Consider the following 12,520-nt stretch of genomic DNA (forward strand, 5'->3'; position numbering starts at 1 on the left):
CCTCACATGAACAACCCCAATTGTGAAGGCCCATTTGCCTGATTTGGATAACTGTGATAGGTTAATTATATTAGTTTGACCTAATAAAAGATTGATTAGCAACATAATTAATTTCATTGTTCCTTGAAATTAATTTAAGAAAAACATAGTTTGAATAGTCATATTCTAGAAAGCTATATGTATTTTTCTTGTTTTAATTAAATATGGAATTATAACCATATAAATTCTTTCTGAATCTTAATTTTATAATTTCATTAAATATTCTTATTTAAGTTGAGATTTAGTTAAATCTATCAAATCAACTTAGATTTGAATATTTTTGAATTTCCTATTATAAATTAACTTCAGAAATTTTGGAAATTGGTTATTAAGATTCCTTAGATATTTTTTAAGTTGATATTTTCTAAATATGGGAACTTAAAATGGAATATCTTCTAAATTAAGTGGTTACTACTTAATTGGTAATATTTAATTAAGTCATTGTTTGAGGAATAATTTTATGTTGGGTATTTAGATTTTCTAAACAACTTAAATAAGATATTTTTCAAAATTATTCCATTTTTGAAATTTAATTAAAGTTTTTTTTACTTTAATTTGTAATATTTCATTATTGAGATATGGAATATAAATGATTAGACAAAATACATGTTTAAATAATGAGCTTTAATCAAAGAGAAATTCGATCTCCATTGTTGGTTTTACATAGCTATTGTTTTAGTGAGTAATCCTCCCTAATGGAGGAACGTTCATTAGCAAGTTAGCGCCGTTTAATCTCGAAAGATAAGTATTCTTATAGGTTTATTTATATGGTTCATGACCACCGTAATGGTAGCGACTATGTAAGACTTATAAGAATACGAAACAATGGTAGAAGCTCATAAGACAGAATTGCCTTGACTCTCGCCTAAACGGGACAACACTGAATTCCAATCTTGATCGAATAAAAGGTTGCTAGAATGTTTGACATTTTAGATGAATTGACAACTCTATTCAATGGATGATGCTTTGACTCTCGCCTAAACGGGACACTGTATCAGTTCGTTGGAAACCTTGGAAAATAAACTATGTTAGATTTAGTATTTTTATAACATAAGTGATTGTTTGTTTTCTGAACCTGTGTATGAATTTATAGAACTGAAACCTTACTTCTGTTTATTGATATGTTGTAGTGCCAAAATGAATAACCCTCATCCCGATCCACTCCTAGTTAGTATCTTTTCAAAAGAACTCAATAGTGTGAAAATGCATCCTGGTAGTTACATTAACTCGCACCTATTGTTGATGAATCTGAAATTCCATAAGGCAAATCTACTAGGAATTGATTTATCAAAGGAACAATGGGTGAAACTCATACTTTATAGTCTTCCTCAGGAGTATAACAGTTTTGTTCTATATTACTTATTGAACAATCCTAACTCCTCCGACATGGACAAACTCGAGTCTGAGTTGAGGGCCCATGAGCGGGATCTGATTGCAATGAGACCTGCTAGCATTGCAAGTTTTAATCAGAGGAAGAAGATTAAGCATGAGGGCTCCAACCAAGCTGCTTCTTCAAGTACAAATGTCAGACATCATGTTCTATGTGCGAATTGTAATGGAAAGGGACATAAAGAAGAACAATGTCCCAGGCTTCTAGACAATTCAAACGAAGGTGATGCTTTTGTATTTGAATCGTGTGTTTTAGAGAACGACAAATCCTCCTTGATTGTTGATTCTGGATCTACTAACCATGTATGTTCTTCATTACAGCTGCTTGAAACTTGGGAGAATCTTCACCCAGATGAGTTAAAGCTTAAAGTTGGAAATGGCGAGTTGGTATCAGTTAAAGCAAGAGGAACAGCCCGAATCAAGTTTAATTCTAAGAAGTTTTTACTTTTAGAGAATGTTTTATATATTTCTAATTTTAGTAGAAACTTGGTTAGTGTTTCATGTTTACAGACACAATTTTATATATTGAATTTTTCGAGTTCAAATTGTTCAATTTCTCGTAATTGATTTCATATATGTGTTGCAAACATGGAATGAGGGCTTTATGTTTTAAGACCTGATACTCAAATCTCACTAAATACTGAACTTTTCAATGTAGCTAGACCTAGAAGCCTTAAGAGAAAAGAGATTGATAATGATGATCAAACTTATCTATGGCATTTACGTTTAGGTCATATAGGCTTTGATAGACTCAATAGGCTAACCAAAGACGGTCCATTGAAAAATGTCGTCTTAGGAGAGCTGCCAGTCTGCGAGTCTTACCTAGAAGGTAAAATGACCAAACGTTCTTTCTCTGCAAAGGGAGAACGTGCCAAAGAACCCCTAGGGTTAGTACATTCAGATGTTTGCGGACCGCTGAATGTAAAAGCCAGAGGAGGTTATGAGTATTTCGTTACTTTCATTGACGATTTCTCTAGATATAGTTTTCTTTACCTAATGCAAAAGAAATCTGAAACGTTTGACAAGTTTCAGGAATTTCATGCTTTGGCTCAAAACCAATTGGGTAAAACATTAAAGATCTTGCGAACTGATAGGGGTGGAGAATATATGGATATGCATTTCAAAGATCATTTAATTGAACTTGGAATTGAATCCCAATATACTGCCCCTAGCACTCCACAGCAGAATGGAGTTGCAAAAAGAAGAAATTGCACTCTCTTAGAAATGGTTAGGTCTATGCTGAGTTACTCAACTCTGTCTACGTCCTTCTGGAGATATGCTATTCAAATGGCAAACGACATTTTGAATGTTGTTCCATCTAAAGCAGTCCCTAAGACACCCGTCGAACTATGGAATGGTCGCACACCTAGTTTGCGCCATTATAGGATTTGGGGGTGCCCTGCTCACGTCTTAAGAAAGAAAGAAAGCAAACTGGAATCGTGAACTGAGGTTTGCATGTTTGTCGGAAATTCTAAAGAGACTAGGGGTGGACTATTCTATAGTCACAAGGATAACAAAGTGTTTGTCTCTACAAATGCTACTTTCCTTGAAGAGAACTATATGAAAGACAACAAACCGAAAAGTGAAATTGTATTAGAGGAAATGCTCACAGATACTGTTCCTTCAAATGTACCATCTTCTTCTACTCAAGAAGAGGAACATCCCACTCCCTCAGTTGTAGCAACTGAGAAAACTACTACTAAAGCTCCTGTTCAGAAGGTCACCGCTCCTCGTCGTAGTGGGAGGGTTTCAACGAAACCATCTCGTTATGGCTTGGATGGTGAAATCAATATGGTCGTTGGTGATGGTATTGATGACGACCCATTGACCTATAAACAGGCAATGGCAAGTCCGCAACGGAAGCGATGGTCAGCCGGTATGGATTCAGAAATGGATTCCATGAAGAAGAACAAAGTCTGGGAATATGTAGAACCACCTGAAGATTTTCGTCCAATTGGATGTAAATGGGTCTACAAGAAGAAAAGGGGTGCTGGAGGCGAAGTCGAAACTTTCAAAGCTATACTGGTCGCCAAGGGTTATACCCAAAGAGAAGGTGTGGACTATGAGGAAACTTTTAGTCCTGTTGCCATGCTCAAATCCATCCGAATTCTTCTCTCCATACCTGCCGCTTTAGATTATGAAATCTGGCAAATGGATGTCAAGACAGCCTTTCTTAATGGGCTTCTTGAAGAAACCATCTATACGGAGCAACCAGAAGGTTATGTTCTTCTTGGGCAGGAGAATAAAGTTTGCAAATTAAATAGGTCCATATATGGGCTTAAGCAAGCTTCTCGCTCATGGAACAAAAGGTTTGATGAGATCATCAAGACCTACGGCTTTCATCAGAATGAAGATGAACCTTGTGTTTACCAACTCAAGGAAAACCAAGTAGTAGTATTCCTGGTCCTTTATGTTGATGACATTTTGATCATTGGAAACAATGTCAAGAAAATGACTCACATCAAGGAATGGCTTGACACTCAATTCGACATGAAAGACTTGGGTGAGGCAGCCTATGTTCTTGGTATTCAGATTGTCAGAAACCGGAAGAACAGATCCCTTGCTCTCTCTCAAACAGCTTACATTGACAAAGTTCTTGAGAGATTTTCCATGACCAATACCAAAGGGGCAAACATGCCCTCTAGACATGGTATCCCTCTATCTAAGGAACAGTGTCCTACTAATCCTCAAGAGATAGAAGACATGGCAAAAATTCCTTATGCTTCTGCAGTTGGGAGTCTCATGTATGCTATGCTATGCACTAGACCTGACATCTGCTATGCAGTTGGAATCGTGAGCAGGTATCACCAAATCCGGGCGTGGTACATTGGAACGCGGTTAAGTATATTTTGAAATACTTAAAGAGTACAAGAGATTATGTATTAGTCTACAAGGGTGGTGCTTTGAATCCCTTAGGCTATACAGACTCAGATTTCCAGGGATGTCTTGAAGACAGGAAATCTACATCTGGGATGGTGTTTACTCTTGGGGGTGGAGCAGTGGTTTGGAGAAGTGCTAAACAAACTGCGATTTCGGATTCTACCATGGAGGCAGAATACATAGCTGCGGCTGAAGCAGCTAAAGAGGTTGTCTGGCTTAGGAAGTTCTTCACCAGTCTTGGTGTAGTTCCTGGAATGGAAAGGCCTCTAGTCCTATTTTGTGATAACACTGGAGCTATAGCCAACAGTAAGGAACCTCGGAGCCACAAGATAAGTAAGCACATAGAAAGAAAGTATCATATTATCAGAGAATATGTGGCAAGAGGGGATGTACTGGTGGAGAAAGTGGATATGCAGGATAACTTGGCTGATCCATTCACCAAACTCTTGGCAGTAACTTCATTCGAAAAGCACCGTCAGAATTTAGGATTAATTGAAATGTACTGATTTGTTTTATATTAGTGCAAGTGGGAGTTTGTTGGGTTTTATGCCCTAAATAAAACTCTGTTTCAATGTAATCCAGATTATTCTATATCAATAAAGTAACAGAAGTAATTTTTCATTCACTTGTGTATGTTTTGGTTCACTTAATCAATTGCTTGTCTATTTGATTTATAAATTCATCCAAACCCCTTTCACATACTTGAACATGTTTATTGTGTTGTCAACACAGTGGAAAATAAACATGACTATGTGAATAAAGTATTCCTAGATTTATCAGAACACTGGGTTTCACTGATATGACAATCTACAACAGAGTTTACTTACATTTGGAGAAATGTTATGTTCTTTCCAGAACATAGGTTAAAGTAAAGCTCAGGTTGGATGCATGGAGTATGCATTGGAATGGACCGATATTGAACTTTGAATTAGATTTTGAAACTTACCGTAAACATCTATTCAATTCAATATCAGAAGTTGATCCTAGATCACATGATCTAAATCCTGATATGGTTAGGCTTAATTTCAAGAGTGTTATTCGTGTTCTTTGATTTGTTAGTTAAGCCTAAAACTGTACTCTGGGCAATACATACATTTTGGGAACACGGTAGTGCGATTGAGTGGGAGCGCTAACATAAATATGGAATCTATACCTTCTATCTGGCGAATAGTAAGCAAAGGCTGATCTCCTTCGAGCTTAACCAAACGAGATAAATGATTGAGTACTCATTTCACTTAGTTGAAATATCATTTATACAGGGTTAAGTGTTTTAAGGATAAAATACATTGTAGGGTGTTACGGTAATCTAAGTCCCTTTACAAAGGTGTATCATCCATATAGAGGATCATTGATCACATTAGGATTATAACAATGGATAACTAATAATGTGTCTATATGGTGGAACATATAGAGCATTCTATATACTGAGAGTGCAATTCTGAGTTCTATGTGTGGATTCAACGAAGAATTAATAAGTCAGTGAATTTAAGTGGTAAATTCTAGATCTGCTTATTGGAAGCTCGGATATATAGACCCATGGTCCCCTCACTAGTTGAGATGATATTACTTGTAGGACTCATTTAATTGATTTTAATTAATCAATTAACAATTCTCAAGATAAACTTCTCAGTTTGAGAATTTGGCACTCTTTAAGGGCAAAACAGTAAATAGAGATTTTGAAGGGTATATTTATTAATTAGGAAACTTTAATTAGTTTCATTATTAATAAAATAAATGATAATATATTATTTGATAATTATTTTTAATTATTAAGTAATTAAATTTATCATTAATATGGTTGAACAGTGGAATTGGCAACATTTCACAAAAAGGGAAACTGTCAAGTGTAGGAAAAGGAAAGTTGGAAAAGAGGCAAGCCTTGTTTCCACATTGCCTAGGCCGGCCCCCTTTACCTTCCTTTTCCCTTGATTTTCTCAGTTCAAAATTTCAATCATAGCCCTTGGTGGTCTTCTATAAATAGAAGGCAAAGGCTTCAGATTTTAACATCTCTGAAAAAGCTTTTCACAGCATTATTCTGAAAGAATTTTCTCTCAGAAAATTCTCTCTGAGCCGCCACCCTCTCTCTCTCTATACCTTCACTGTTTCGAAATATATGAGTGCTAGAGTAGTGCCCACACACATCAAGTAATACCTCAATCATAGTGAGGAAGGCTGTGCAGAATTCAGAGACAACAAAGAAGGACTTTCGGGCTAAGTTCTTGATTATACTCTGCTACATAAAGGAATCAAGGGTTAGAGATCTGAGTGGGAGGAGACATATATATTCCGCTGCAATCACTGTAAGATTTCTGATACTCTTATGTGTTTAATTTCATATCGTTTTAGAAGTTCATATTTAGGTTGTTAAATCAACATACTTATGAGTAGATCTAAGATCCTGGTAAAATAACTTCCAACAAGTTACTACGGTGACAAATACACTTTTCGATCTATAAATGAATAAAGATTGTTATTTCAAAATTCAATTTGAGTCAAAATTATCAGCATGTATCAAATTTACCATCCAGTGCGTACAAAAGGCTTGGTCAAACCCAAAACACCGAACTGATAAAAACATACTTATGAAAAGCAAGTGACCAAGAGTCACAAGTCTGATTGGTCACTTGGGGGTTACCTATACCTATACAAAGCATTTGGTAAAAATAAAACAATCACAATTGCACGATGATTATAAATAGAGAATGAAATTCATTAAAGATAACAAAAGCATATAATACCGAGATTAAAAGCTGCCCAGTCAGCCTATTGTCTGAAAAATAAAAAATAATTCCAAGTTTAAAGACCGCTTGGCCGGTCATGATGTCTTAGAAAGGGCCTTATGGCCGAATAATATACATAAAAATAAAAAGATAAAAGGAGAAGTGTTTAAACAGCTGGAGCCCCAGGCTCTTGGTTCGGGTCTTCTGGGCCAATGGAAGCTGCACGATCTATTGTTTGAACGGGAGGTACATCAGCATTTTGGCCGGAGGTAGAAGCAGCCACCTCAGTTTCACCATAGGCTACTTGGGAAGCGCAGAACTCATGGTACATGTCCTTAGCATCACCCAAATAGTCAAAGTTTGCGTGATGATTAGCCTTCCAAAAGTCATAGAAGAGCTCAAGACCGGCTGTCTCCAGAGCATTAACCTTCTCTTTCAGCTTCGTCACCTCGGCCGAAAGCTCCTCCTCCTTAGACTTCTTCTCCTCCTGTACTCGACAAATAACTGCTCGAAGAGAAGTCCTCTCATCTTGAAGACTATTCACTTCAGCAGATAAGTTCTCGATGGTCTCTTCAAGACGGTCAGAAACCTCGAGATCCTTAGTCAACTCAGCTATCTTCTTCTTGGCGGTAAAAAGCTTCTTGTTGGCTTCACCCAGCTCCAAGTTTTACCATGGCATCGTCAGCGTCCTTCTTGGCCAAGTCCACCTCCGCCCTGATGGTGTTGGATAGAGTCGTGTTCCTGGAAGCAGCAGACTTAGCCCAGGAGTAGGTGTAGGCCAAATTCAGATCAGCCTGCACAAAGGAGAAACTTCAGTATTTGAGCCAAGTAAAAAAGGCTTAAAGAAGATGGTCAAGGAAATCTTACCCTGGTGAATTCCTTCAAGACTCGGCCCATCAGCAGCTCCAAAGAAGAGTCGTTGTCAGCGCCGGCCAGTTGCTCACTAACCTTAGGAACCAACCGGTTCATGTAGTGGACAAGCATCTCTTTGCCTTTCTTGGCCTCTGGAAGCACCAGCAAAGGTGGATTAGGGGCCCGCATTTGTTTGGGTCCACTCTTAGTCAGCTCAGACCCATTACTCGGTTGTTGAGGCCCGTCCGAACTCCCTCCTCGGAACTCCTTGGACTTGGCAAGTTTTGGAGTAGAGGGTTTTGCAACCGCTAGCTCCTTAGAAAGATCAATGACCTCCCCAACAGGCGTCTTTTCCTTGGAAGAGGACCCCTCACCGCCTTTAGACTTCTTGGGTGGAGGGGATGCGTTGGAGCTTCCGCAAATTCTCTTCTTCAGAGCGTCAAGCATCTTCTGAGAAATGTCTGCACAGAACAAAAACAACATGGTTAGAGAAAATAAACATCAGAAACATAAGGCATAATAGTCAAGAAGCTTAAAAATGAGATGAAGTAATATGCAAGGTGATTGCGAGAACAAGCCTCAAAAGTCCATCATCACCTAACATGCCTCAGATTTTGGACATAATAGCTTTCCCTTTTCCAAGCACGGGAGAAGGCGGCCGAGCAGGCGAGATGGGCTCCCTAATGCGAATTGCATGTTCAATAGGCCTGGGCAGGGCCAGAAGTTTCTTCCTCCTCTTGAGCGAAGTAACCTGCTCTTCCTCAGCCTCATCTTCAGGATTCAAGGGCTCCTGAGCATACTGCTTGGCCCTTGCACCTCCCTTCAACTTAGCTTCGCGCTTGAGTTGAATAAGTTCATTCTTTGAATGAGCTCGTTCAACCCGTCCAGCATCAGATTTCCTCTTCCTCCCCTTCATTGGTTTGGGAATGAAGTCCCTTATATAAAATTATCCTCGGAGGTTAACTGGATGATATTCCGATCTTCCCCCGGCAGTCGAGAAAGCTTCTAAGCTCTATCCTGTAGAGCAAGAGTGAGAGGAGGACGGTGATATGTTAGAATCTGCTGGAACCGAGTGCGAGTGATGCCTGCGCCATCCACCAGGAAGTACTCATCAATAAAACGCCTAATTTTGCTGATGGCCGAATCATCGGTGCCCGTCAAACCACTTGAAGTCTGGTTGAGAGAAATAGAAGTACCCCGACCTGCCTTGCTTAGGGTTGGACTTCAAATCAATGAACCAACTAACTTCATGAGGAGAAGGCATACCCCACTTCTGGGAGGCGTAGAGGACGAAGTGGGCAGACAGATACTTAATGCCATTAGGAGTGAACTGGGCTGGGCAAAGGCCGAAGAAGTCCGCGACATTCTTGAAGTATTGATGCAAAGGCATCAATGCCCCTTGCTAGGCATGGGCACCCGACCAAGCGCACATCCCCCTTTCAAGGTTTGTGGCCTGATTATTATGGGCGGGAATGTAGCAGTCCAATTCGCCCAGGTATCCGCCCTGGTCGAGAGTCCGCAGTCGCGCCTCAATAACCCTGGTCGGAGGGCTTACCCACCTGGCACCCAAGGAACCTTGCCTTCTGTGAGGAACCGCAGCAGTATGCTCCTCACTGACGTAACCCACACCCTCAACCAAGACGTCTCCGTCAGTATCGACTGGCTCCCCAGCCTCATTGTACACCCCATAGTTTGGGGGTTCAACCTCCGCCTCTTCCTCCGCCTCGGAGGAACTGCTAGGACGTACATCGTCCTGCTCCTCAATCTCCTAGACCTCAGCGTCCCCTTCATGATCCGCCTCCTCCTGGACGGTTGGATCCTGTTTGGCACTGGGCAAAGTGGTGTGCCGATCTAGTTGAGGATCAAATGCGTGAGCCAAACACGTTGTTTTCTTGGCACGAGCCATCATTCTATGGCTGGGTACAAGAGTTGAGGGAGAATGTCTTTCCCTAAAAAAAGGTGGGCTAGAACAAAGACAAGGATGGTCCTCGTGCAAAAGTTGAAGGAGGTCCTGGTCGATTCGATGTTCGCTTTCCCAAAACTCACCTGGGTTCATCTACAAAAGACAACACACAAGATGAGTGTTTGGTCGGAATATCAAACGATAAACAAGCTAATATGCCGACCAGGAGTACTTAACGAATTCAAGGACAAGAATGTTCAAAAAAAGTCAAAACTCAAGAAGTTTGAAATTTTCTCTAGTTAAGGAAAAAATTTCATGAAGCTTAGAATAAGCAAGATGAAAGACAAGCATTACGCAGTTCAGAAAGCAAGCATTATGGACTGTAAAATCGCATGAAATCATGACAAAGAAGAATCGCAGAGTTTCTGGACCTTGGGTTTCCTAAATATTTTTCTACAATAAACTCGAAGGTGCATTCGAAATGAAAACATGCAAAAATAAGCATAAAGAAAATCAAAAGCTCACTCAAGAGTCAGATATTTGGGTTCAAGCAACGTCAATCCAACGAGCAGTTTCGATGAAGGCACTTCAGCAAAACTTGAAGCCAAAAACTTCTCTTTTCGCTCTGAACACACTTAGCAAAGAAGGATGGTGAAAATAAGTTTATGTGCCAATGCTGGTTGATATTTATAGGCAAGTCACGAAAGGAGGTAATCATTCCAAAGAAACCTCAGATGCCTAGGTTCCCCCCTAAAAGCAAATATGGGAAATAAAAAATAATCAAGTGCAGCCGTCAACCATGGTGAGAGAAAATCAGATTTTGAAATATTAATTGTCAAAACATTATTAGCCAAAAACTGAAGGGACGCCCAGTCAGCCTCACATCGATTCTCGGATAGTCGCGCCCAACACGTGTCCCCATCCAAAGGCAGAAGCGCTCAGATGAAGTCTACACGCAACTTTGGAAGTCCCGTACAGACTTGGGTGGCAAATGTTATCCCAATTTTTGTACTCTGACATGGCATCACATAATGGTGACACGTGGAACCAATCTGCTCGGAGGATACAGTCCGAACACGATGCCTCAGCATGCCCAGAGCAAAGCAATCAGCAATCCGCGCAGAGCAACCAACACTTAGCGAATTCATCTATCGCATTACGCGTCATCAACAAAATCCCTATAACTTGGGGATCAAATTACAAGGATATGGCATACACACGATCCCACGATCAGTGTATTCTGCGTTAATCCCACGATCTTTATATTCAGCATTTATCCCACGATCTTTCTATTTATATCCATTGTAACGAGAAGGGAATCACTTCCTCTCCAAGTTCACAACCCTATAAATAGTGATGCACATTCACTGGGCAAAAGGTTGCAAACAGTTTAGTCGAGAATTTACCCTAGATATATTATCTAAGAAGTCATATTCAGAGATACTGTTGTAAGAGCTATAAGAAAAGGAACCTTTCTCCTTGTTCTTAAGTCAATACAAATAACGAGGACTAGGCTATTACCGAACTGCTCGTGGCTGAACCTCTATAAAATTCTTTTGTCTTTATATTGCTTTACTATATATCGATTGCTACTTATCACTTACGAAATAAGACTCACTATCGTTGGCTAAAAGTGAGGTCAACACAATCGAAGAGGACAATACAACTTATGTTCTTAGATAGAAAGTCACAGTACCTTGTCTTAGTGGCAGAGTTTTAAGGAACTCACCCTGTTATGACTTGGAAGACACCGGTGATTTAAAATCCATTGTTAATTTAAACAAGTAATGGATTGTCAGAATAAGGACATAAGAAGTAAAGCCAAGAGAACTATGGTTAAAACCATTCATATGGAGTAACCAAAAAAGGACAAGATAGGAAATTTTTGAAAGTAACTCTCTTCAATGGACTTAACAAAACTTCCTGTTCCTAGTATTTAAGGTTTGAGTTTATCTAAACCTATGGCTTATGGTATGCCTGGTAATTTACTTACTCTAGTGCAAGCGACTTACTTTAGTAAGATGCTGGAGCATTTTTCTAATGGCTAAATCTATAGAAGTTTCTCGACTTCTAGACATAGATTTTATCTAAGGAAAAGTTTAAACTATTCCAGAAAAGATAAATGTCAATGAAAGAATTCCTTAGGATCAAGAGTGAGAGGTCTTAGATATGCTTTGCTATGCACTGGACCGGACACCTGCTGTTGAGTGGAAGTAATGAGTTGGTATCAGATTAATCCAAGAAATGAACATTGGAGGAAAATCAAGTAAGGCTTAAGATCAAGAAAAGGAACTATATGTTAGTCGATAAGGGTGGTATTTTAATACTCTTAGACTACACCAAATTAGGGTACTAGACTTGTCTTAGTGCTAGAAAGTCTACTGATGAGATGGTGATTACTCTAGGGGTGGAGCAGTGATTTTGGAGAAGTGTAAAAACCGATCCTGAGTTTCTAACTCTACCAGTGAGATTGAATGTTAAAGTTCCAGAAAAGATACTTATTAAGTCTATGGAAAGTTCTATACAATTTTTGCATTGTACCAACAATTTATTAACTACTAGTGTTACTTCCTGAGTAACACAGAAGTAGTTGCGAAAAAGTAAAGAATCCAGTATCCCTAGAGGAGTAGACATATAAAGAGGAATTTCGGAATATCAAAGATTTTGTGATTAAGGAAATGTAATGGTGGAGGAAAGGTTGTGTTGGTTACAACCTGTAAGATCCTATTACAGTAGA

The sequence above is a fragment of the Cannabis sativa genome, chromosome 7 (assembly GCF_029168945.1).
Source record: "Cannabis sativa cultivar Pink pepper isolate KNU-18-1 chromosome 7, ASM2916894v1, whole genome shotgun sequence".
NCBI classification, from domain to species: domain Eukaryota; kingdom Viridiplantae; phylum Streptophyta; class Magnoliopsida; order Rosales; family Cannabaceae; genus Cannabis; species Cannabis sativa.